This window comes from Lygodium microphyllum, chromosome 8 (assembly GCF_053477565.2).
Source record: "Lygodium microphyllum isolate KBCC chromosome 8, Lygodium_microphyllum_v1.1.10, whole genome shotgun sequence".
Lineage (NCBI taxonomy): Eukaryota > Viridiplantae > Streptophyta > Polypodiopsida > Schizaeales > Lygodiaceae > Lygodium > Lygodium microphyllum.
Window position 1 is genome coordinate 44,798,683 of NC_141142.1, and position 10,558 is coordinate 44,809,240.

Here is a 10,558-nt window from a genome sequence, read left to right on the forward strand (position 1 = left end):
TGCTACGTCCAGATTTAAAATCATGTCTACATATCGCAGTGCTTTTCAATATCAATGAGACCATGCCATTTGTCAGGTAGTGGTAGAAGTGATTTTGTAAGGATACAAACATCCTTAACCTTCACAGACAGTTCACTGGTACAGTGGACAAATCTGATAGAGATTAGAGAGCTATGGGTAGATATCTATCAATCTGAGAGCTCTATAGAATGACTTCTGCACTAATACTGATTTATGATCAGTATATTTCTTTTCCTCCTCTCTGTGAGTCTGAATACATAATGTCTTCTGTACTAATATCGAATTGAAAGATAAGTAAACTCTTTCTCTTGTCGCTCTAAATGTTATTGTATCGCTTCTTCTGTATCAATGACAGTATTGTCTATCTTCTCCTCGAGTTTCGTGTTGGATGAACTGGACCATTTGCAGAACCTGCTTGGAGACCTCTGATTTGTTCATCTTCCATGTCATATGGTGTTGGAGCTTTTTCCCTCTGCGTAGTTTTTTTTTTGTCTGGTTCCCCCTCTTTTTTTTTAGCATACAACACACAGTTTTTGCATACAGAAAAGCGGCCTCTTCCTCCGAGCAACCATAATCAGTGGTCCAGGCATGCCCAATAGTAAACTTATGAAATCACAACATATTCATCACTCCAACATGAGCAAGGGCACATCTGAAAAGGTTTGGTCTCTAATTGATGGAAGCAGCTACCAGAAGGCCTCCGTTGCTATCTCCCTCGATAGCTAATTTCTTTGATTGAGTGTACCCTTCTTTAAGTAAGAATTCACCACATGATATAAAATCATCAAAATAGTTCTACTTGTTGGCTAGAGAACCTGCTTTCTGCCATTCTTCACCATACTCCCCACCTCCACGAATGTTTGCAAAAGCAAGTACCTCCCCAGAATGTCTAACAAAAACTATACGTGATACACTAAATGATAGTGTTATACTAATATTGAAGCCTCCATAACCATATAATAGTGCAAGATTCTCCCACTAGTGAAAGAGCACAATGTTTAGGATTTAATTCTTCTGTCAATCAATCTTCTTTGACTCCTGGTACACCTTTCATTTGTTTTATCATCTTGATGTGTTGATCTAGTGCAGCCTCAATAATTTCACTTAGATCATCCATTTTCCTTCTAAATTGTTTGTAACAAATACTAGATTCACTCCCAAACAACACTTGTCTCTTCTATGAAATTGAACATGAATCAACTGAAGGAAAAATGTTCAGGCAGAGCAAAGCAAAGTGTCTAAGTATGTACAAAGTAACAAATGTGACACACAACTTTTTGGTGGATTTCACAGCTCGGATACGCAGCAGTACGACATCCATCCCCTCTAATCATGTGCATCCTTCGGATGGGCCAACTACCCATGATCATTATCATCAAGATCCATGAACAGATCAATCTCTACATTATGTATTTTTTATATATCAGCAAGGTTATTTGTCATATCATCTGTCTCTTCTATTGGAGTTTCTTCTTGTTGCTCTTGTCTTTTAAATTCTTCCAATGGATAATCCTCATCATCTCTTTTCTTAAAAATCTTGATTCTTTTTCCTGCAATGGGCACTCTAAGCACTGTCCCATCCAATTCTCTTAGCTCATATGTTGCATTGTCAAAGACATGTCGGCCCAAACCATCTTTTCACCATCTTCCAAAGTGCACTATGCTGATTTTCAAGGCTGCTATCAAAGACTAATACCGAGTCTCCCTCTTCTATTGCTCTAGGCCTTTGAATATCATGTGGTCTTCTCTCCAACTACCAGATCCAAAGAGCTAAGAACTCCTCTCTCGTCAAATCCTCTTGCCAAGGTAAAACAGACCAAGTCAAAGCACAAGTCTCAGTCGGCATAACCGGTTTTTGATCATACATCAACTTTGAGGGTATATATCCTGTGGTAACATTGTGAGTCATACAATCAGCCAACAAAGCAAATGGTAGAAGTCTCGACCATTCTCCAGTCCGTCCTCTACATGCTTTGGCTAATACTTTCACTATCGGCGGATGCCCTCTTTCACTCTTTCCATTTTCCTCTCGATTGTATGTTGCGGTTAGAGCCAACTTGATTCCTAGTTGAGAGAAAAACTCCCTAGCTTCATCTGCATCTAATTCACCGCGATTTGCAGTGATCTTACCCACACAGGCATACCTACAAAAAAATTCTTCCAATAAGAACTTACACACTGCACTAGTTGTCTTTGTTCTTAAAGGTCTGCCCTCAACATGATTGGTAAGATCCTCTCTAGCCAAAACAATATATCTCATCAGCCATAGACCCATCGGCATAGTAACCAAGTCAACTACCCACTTATAATGAACGCATAGCGGATAGGTCGGATGAAGCTCATCTTGATGACGCACTACAGAATACATCTGATAGTCTTTGCAAGTCTCTACAAAGTGAGAAACATCTCTGTACATGCCTTTCCACCAATATTTTTCCTTGATTTTCTCATAAGTAGCCCACATTCCTCTATGACCAGTCGAAGGGTTCTCATGAAACTCTCTCATCACCTGTAACTAGGTCTCTTTATTGCAGACAATCCGCAAGGGTAATCCACCTCTTTTCTTTGGGTGCTTCCAAAGAAATCTGTCCTTGAGAAAATAACCATAGGCTTTTCTTCAGATCTTCTTAAACTCTTCATCTATCCATTCATCTCTTTTGCTTAGTGTACTAAGTTACTTACCAATTTGCAACATAGAGTTCTTTTATGAAAGCCACAATATCATAGACATGGCAAACATGATCAACCATAGCGATTGAAATTTCTGCATCATCCTCTTCTACAAGTAGTGTCTCCTCATCATCATACCTGGCTCTAGATAGCATAACTGCCACTCGATTATCCTTCCCTGCTATGTGTTTAAATTCTGGATTTAATGACTTGATGTATGCAATCCATCTCAGCATAGCTATATCCGGAGTAGAGCAACTCGTAATCATACCTATCAATGGCAAGCAATCTGTCTCTACCACAACTAGGGCTCCAATAAAGTACTCCTTGTCACATTTGAGAGCCGTAACAATTCCCAGTAATTTCCTCTTGATTTGCGGATACCTCCTCTATCTCTCGTTTAGGACTTTCGCCCCTAACCGAATAGCGTACATGTTTCCATATGTATCATCTTGATCCACAGCCCAACCTATGCCAATTAGACTAGTGTCAAACTGTCAATACAATAGGCCTTCCGTAATTATAATCTGCTTTCCTGAGAGTAGGAGCAATCTGCAATAACTTCTTCAATTTCCGCATGGCTCTAGTGTGGCTCCCAATAAAATTTCTGCCCCAGCTGATATAAACAATCTGCTATGTGTGCAAAATGGGGTATCCAAATCATGTAAAACACACAGGTTCCAATGAATCTCTTCTTAGGTGAAGGTTTCCTGCCATAATACCCACATATATGTCCAACAATGATGACCTCATTTACTCTAAAAACAGATTTCTGCCCTGATAGTGTCAAGTTCACTTCTTCTAACCTAGCCAAAAAAATTTCACAAGCTGATATATGATCAGCCACAAAGTATCTACATCCCTGCTCATTTAGACTCTGATTCTTCTCTTCTTTTGCACACCCCTTAATGGGCACATCATCCAAGAAAGGCATGGTAAGCTGACGTATGTATTCACAAAGGACCTTATGCATGGCATTCATCATATGCACGACAGAATTAGTGGCACCTTGAGGCAAGGTATACGTCCTGATAAGCCCAATAGGATTTCTCATAGTGGTTAAGTCCCTGCTTTCCAAGGCCAGCTGAAACTGATCATATCCCAAATACAAGTCACCTAAAGAATAGATGGCACGTCCAACAAATGCTTCTGTAAACTCATCCACAGCTGGATCTATACCACCATTCCTGATAGTAACTCTGTTCGCTGGCTGCATGTCCTGTATAAATCCAAGAGTACCATTCTTCTTTGGAACCGTAAACCACCTATTTGAGCATGGTGCAGATGACGGTTCTAGGATTCCCATCCTGATTTTCTCATTCAACAAGTCAACTAGCTTTGGCAGGTGTGCCCTAGGCACTGGAATAGGTGTAACGTGTCCACTAGAACCATTCCGGACACGTCTTAGCAGTCCATCAGGAAGGATGTCTAGAAAGCTCCGCCTGGCACTCCCATGGAATATTACGGGTTTTGCAATCCAGGTCTTCCCGAGTCTGCCACGTAGCGAAAGTATCCTGGCCGTTCCCACTTAGGATCGACCTGAATTTGGGTTTCCCTATTTGGTCATTAGCTATCAACAACTAGCGTTGGACCCGAGCGAACTACTTTACGCAGAAGCGCCTGGACCGAAGCGGATCCGCGCTGCACTTGGTTCAAGGAGAATGGGAAACGAGAGGGATGCAAGGCTCGACCTCTCTGCCACAAGGCATAGTCCCATTCCGTTCCCCTAAAACAGCGTGAATCGGATAGGATGCAACTCTAGGTCATTTTCCTCGTTATTCGCTTTGATGCTGATTATCACCCTGCTGTTCGTCGAAGACTTTGAGAAAAGTTCCCGGCTAACCGGGACCACCCATCCGTAGGACGGACCCATGATCCATCCTCCGCACTTTCCTCGGTTTGTTTTAGTTATGTAATTACCTACCACATTAGTTTGACATATAACAAACAGCTTCTTTGATTAATCCTGTTAAGCACCGGTTCCTTCACGTAATCTTATCACAGGACATAAAGAAAACAGTGCCAAACAACTTCTTTGTTATCATTTTATCATTTTATCTTTGAAATACAAGGAGTTTCCCGCCCGTAGGCGTATTCATAATCCGCCTGAAGGCTATCCAGGAATCCACCAGGGACTTCCAATCCAAGTTTCCGCCCGTAGACTAGTATGCGGGCCTCGAGATCCAATCCCGAGTCACGTTAGTCTCTTGTGCAGGACCCGGAAGGCGAGGGATTTACAGCCAGAGCCCCCCCTGGCACCCAAGCATCCTCCTGCTCCAAGCAGAACTCAACGGAGAGACCTCTCACGGCGGGTTCGGTCCACGTTCCCGGCGCGGTTCACAACCCCCTTGGTTAGGGTTAGGCAGGCAGTCGGGGGTAACTGAAGCTGCCTCTCCCTTCAGGCTTCAACCTGAAGTATTTAGATATGTTTTCCTCCTTTAGTTCATTGAGCAAAAAATGCAAACAGTGCTTTTCTAACTGTTACAAGCACAATCAAATTCCAATGGTCGTTTGGCTGGCAAACTGTTAAGGAGTGACTTCTTTCCTCCGAATGCAATCCGCATTCGTTCCGGATTCAATTGCAACTTGGCAAGATTCCTATCATTCTTGGGTTAGGGTCACACCCTACCCATACTTTAGGTTTGTTGTGGTAGGTTCCAGCGACCATGTCGCTTTAGTTTATAGTCTGGTCATTTGCTTCAAGGAAAATACTTAACTTTCCTTTTCCTTGGCAGTTTTTCCCAAGGAAGGTGAGTAACAGGATGATTAGTCATCCTCTTGTGTAAGTTAAATTCCTTCAATAACTTGCCAACCTCATTCGAGAGATGACAAAACTCTCTTGTGGACAACTCTCAAGTCTATACAATGTTGCAGCTTTTTGCACATGTATTGCATCTATTCCATGGGATCATTCTACCCATTGCTTAGCGTTTTTCCGTCACGGAATTACCTCCAACCGAGTAGCAGGGTTTAGGGTATCCTCCAACCCATTCCTAATTAGGTTGGCCCATGGTCCTATAAATAGACAACTCCGTCGGGGTTCCATCATTTTGAACGAACGATCCTTAGGATAAAACCTTAGATCATTTCATGCATAAGTACCCAATTGACTCGACATTTTGAATATGTGTAAGATCTTAGGGTTTGCGGTTCTAACTTGGCATCAAATGTAAAACTAGGTCGAATTCTTGCCGCACCAAACCCTAGTTAGTACTTGGGATACTTATCATATCGACTGAACCATGCCAAATGAATCCCTTGTGGTTTATGTGATTCAGAAAACACAATATACTTGTCTTGCGACAAGGATGAACCTTTCCCAAAGGTATTAAACTGGATCAATAGATACAACTACACCAAAACGTGTAAACATGCAATTCACTGCTTCTACGCATCACGTGGTTCACAATAATCCCATCTTTCCTTAGCAAAGCAAAAATGCCTGATAATCTGGACACTAACTTTCCTAGGTCCTACTAGGACTTACATTGAATAATCATACCTCTTGCAAGTCCATAGATCATGTTTGTGCCCTTCTGTTCCTCTTTGAATAACATCTTATGGATGATAACTTTCCCTCATGACCGTTACAAGGAAGATTTATCTAGAAAGGTGACATGCCATTAATCTTTCCCTGCCTAGTAAAAAGGTGTACCTTAATAAGTTCAACCTTGTAATGAGGCAACAGTTGTTCTCGGCTCGTCACATTAGAATGCACAAAAGGAACTTACTAATAAGGTCCTGCGAATGCATAGACACCTTATGCTCTTTTCATTAACTCCTTTGAACGTACCAATGATCAATTTCCATATCTTAAGCTATCTCTAATAATGTTCAAATAGCCAATTCATTTTCCAATTGCATTTAACTTGACTAGTTGCATTTGACATGCATGAGTGCCTCCTAATCCATGAAGTTGTCGTGATTAGTTCAATACTTCTGTGTGGAATCCAAATAGATCAAACCTGGACTTGCGGACTCCGGGAAATATCCACGTATGCTCGGGGTGAACCTCCAGCATCGCACCTTGTGATCTTCCTAGAGACCATCGCAAATTCGATCTCCAGTTAGCCTTTGTGGATTTCAACTTTTGGCCTTGGCTTGCAATCCTATGACCTTGGCCCGTCTCCCTTGTATGCGCAATTCTCTTTGATATATGGCTTCCTCGTCCGAAGTTCCGATTTGCGGAATTTGCCTTGGGAAGGCCTTAGGGTTCTTATGAGATTCCCTTGACAATGGAGATTTGAGTGCTTCAGTCCACCTTAAAAATCCGGTTTTTAGGAAGGATTGTGTGGGCCTTACGATGATGTCCGCGGAAAAGGGCTCTTGCGAATGGGCCTTGCAAGAATAGGACATTAGAGTTCTTCTTCTTCTTCCAAAAATCCAAGGACCGGCCTTGTAAGTGATTAGTGGGAAGGCCTTTATGGGCTTCCTCTCTTTATTCTTCAAAATCCGAGGATTAAAGATTGGACCTTTGGAGGATCTAGCGGGACGGCCTTAAGATTCGAGCCTAGAAGGCTTATGGGTGATCGGTGAGAAGGATTTTGTGTTGGGCATCCGCGAGAAGGGCTTACACCGGCTAATACGGCTATGTGGTGATAAAGCGGGAAAGGGAAATTGAATTCCGGGGAAAAAAAAACGGGCTTATGAAGGCCTCCCCGTGTCACCTCCTTCTCTTCTAAATCCTCGGGGGGGTGTGGAAAGACTCATGGGGAAAAGGTAGTGGGAAGGGGGGCTTAAGAAGCCCCCCCCTTAGAAGCTTCTTTAGAGAAGCTTCTAAGAAGCTTCTCTTGACACGTGGGGGGGGAAAATGGTCGTGACCAGGCGGTGGCTGACGGCTGGCGTGGCAGCTGGCGTGGCGCGGTGCTCTTGAACGCTGGGGCCCTTCCTCCCTTCACGGCAGCAGCAGCAACGACCTCCATCCACGGCCAGCCCCTTCACACAGCGGCCTCCTACAGCACACGGTCCGCCCTCTGTCCAGCACCTTCCCACAGTCCTTCTTGCCCACGTCCGTTTTTCCCCTTCACGACCTCCCTCTGCCGCCTTGACCTCCTCCACCTCCTTCAGCACGGCGACATGGCGACCCCTTTCCCCACACGGTTGGCCTCTCCCTTCAACAGCCTTCTGCCGCCCATTGTTCCTTCCGTCCACCTCACGGTCCTTCTTTCCTCTCACAGCCCTTTCCTTCACAGCCGGCCTTCACACAATCCTCCCCCCCTTCACACAGTCCTTCTGTCCAGCACCTTCCATACACAGCCTTCCCACAGTCCCCCTTACTCACCGTCCCTCCTTCTCCCCAAGAGGGCGTTCTTATAGCCAAGGGGGGTGAGGGTTCCTCCCCACGTGGCCCTGCATGTCTCTCTCCCATCCTTCCTTCCCATGCTAGCCCATCTCCTTTCCCCAAGCCATACATCGGCTGGGGAGGGTAATAAAAAAAATTTGCAATAATATCACCCTTTATCCCCTTATCCTCCTCCCAAGAGGGGGTTTTCCCGCGGCTATGCCGGTTCGAATCCCCCGGCCCTATTTTCGTAAGATGGAGTGTCTCTATTTCCCGCGTGTGGCTATAGATCAACTACTGGCACTAGTGATAATCCTTGCGCGAGATTCATATGACGTGCGGAGAGTTAATATTTACCGTACGCGGTACGCGGAAATATTACAATAGGTCGGAGGTTTCATGGAATATGAGGAATAGTAAAGATCACCATAGGAGCAACAATATCTGGATTCACACATCCAGTCTCATGTGAGAAAAAAGAAAACCCCCTTCCATGTTGCTCAAGCATGTCCTGAAAGCACTGCTTCTCTAAGGGTAGCAAGAAATCACCATTTCCAATTTTTGATTAAGCAAGAGCCTCTATTGAAAATTTATGGCCTATATGCTCTGGATTCCTCAAAATTGGCTGCTTTTGGTAGCCCTCTCTATTTGTTGATCACTATCAGGTGGAAGCAATCCAGCTACCGGCTTCACCTTCTTATCCACAGTCTTGTATTTTGTGTCAACCCTGGCTTCATTATGATCCTCTGCATTACTCAAACCTTGCTGTAAATTAGCAATTCTACCCTCTAGTGGTTGAATATCCTCAGCCCTCTGCTCTATGGACTGCATAGGAACAGCCCTAAACTCTAGATACTGAAATATTTCAGCAGTAAACTCTGTTGGCTGAAAGTTTTCAGCCCTCTGTGTCTTCGTAGGCTAATCATAATTAGCTGGAAACTTTGTTTGCTGAATTTCTTTAGCTCTCAAAACTTTTTGCTGAGTCACCTTAGCCGCTGACTCTATCTATGACACAAAATTTGAAATTTCATGAAACATATCCAGGGACTGTAGTGATACATTACTTGACAACACTGCATATCAGTTTTCAGCATATTTTCCATCTCTCTCATCGTATCTGCATAAACCATACTATCATACATCCCATCTATATACTCATCATCCTCTAAAATACCTGCATTTTTCAAATCTTTCTCCTTCCTGCATATGTACTGCCTGGCAACTCTAGGCAACTTAGAAATCTTCTGATAACTCATCGAACTATTTGCTAAAATTCCAACAAAATTGGAGGAGAAAACACTACTGCCAGGAGGTGAGAACTCCAATATCCTGTGCTCTGTACCACTGTCGCCTTCGCGGGACAATGGTACCTAATGAGAACCCGAATACCTCACAGTGGGCAAAGGTGCATCTCGAAGAGTATCCATGTTTCTATCATGGTTTACACACACAGTCATAAACTAGACTGCTCCATACCATCTTTACTGTGAATCCGTGCATAAGCAGATCCATCATCCATTACTTTCGTCTCCATGCACATCTCTGTTATGAATGGTTGTCCTAGGATTATGGGGTAAGAGCATGAATCCTACACAAAGAAATGGAAATCCTCCTCTACATCTCCAATAGAAATCTTGACACTAGGACAGGCAACATACAAATCACCTGCAGTGTTGTTGGCGGCTCTCATACGCCACCCATGCTTTGCATCCATAGGCCATCTATTACTTTCATAAACTCCACGAACTATGAGATTAATCTCTGAACCATGATCCACCAAAGCAACATAAGGCACCTGTTTCTCCCCAATTTTTACCATTGTTTCTGTAGATTCCCTAGTCCAATGACTCCATGAAAAATGACTACGCGGTACCAAGATAGGCTCATCAGTTTCAGCATAATGCATAGGCTGAACTCTCTTCTCTGTCTGCAGAAAAACAGAAGCATTATCAACCATAACCTCATCCTCATCCTCATCCAACTCCCCAATCAAAACTCCCTATGTATCAGTAGTAGGCAATGTATGTCTTTTCCTCCTCAGGACTTCTTGGAACTCATCTTGAAACTCTCTTTTAGAGATGCCCAAAACCTCAGAAATAGTAAAAGTCACCTCATTGCCAAGTATTTTGTCATTAAAGATTTTCTTCATGTCCATAGATGTCACAATATCAAAAATTAATCTAAATCCTAGCTGCTTTCTCTATCTAGGCTCGTGCCTCTTTTCTTTCTTTTGAGCATCTTCCATTTGTCATTCTGGCCCTGGTCTCAAAGACGGCCCTATAGTAGGTGGAGTAACAAACTCACCCCCTCTAGTCTTTTTAGCTGCATTTGGATTCTCTTCATCTCTCTTACGCTTCTCCTCAACAAGTACATCTACTCCCTGAGATTTAGCCAAGTAGGCATAAATAGTGTACCTATCAACAGGCGAATCCCAACCTATCTCAGATCTGATGCTAGAACCTGCACTAGTCAAAACAGTCTGCTAAATTTTCCCCTTGTTTGCCCTCTCCATAGCATAGGTCCATAATGCTGACTGACTCTCTGAAACTTTCTCAATCTAGACTCCATATGTAGAAGCATCTCCTC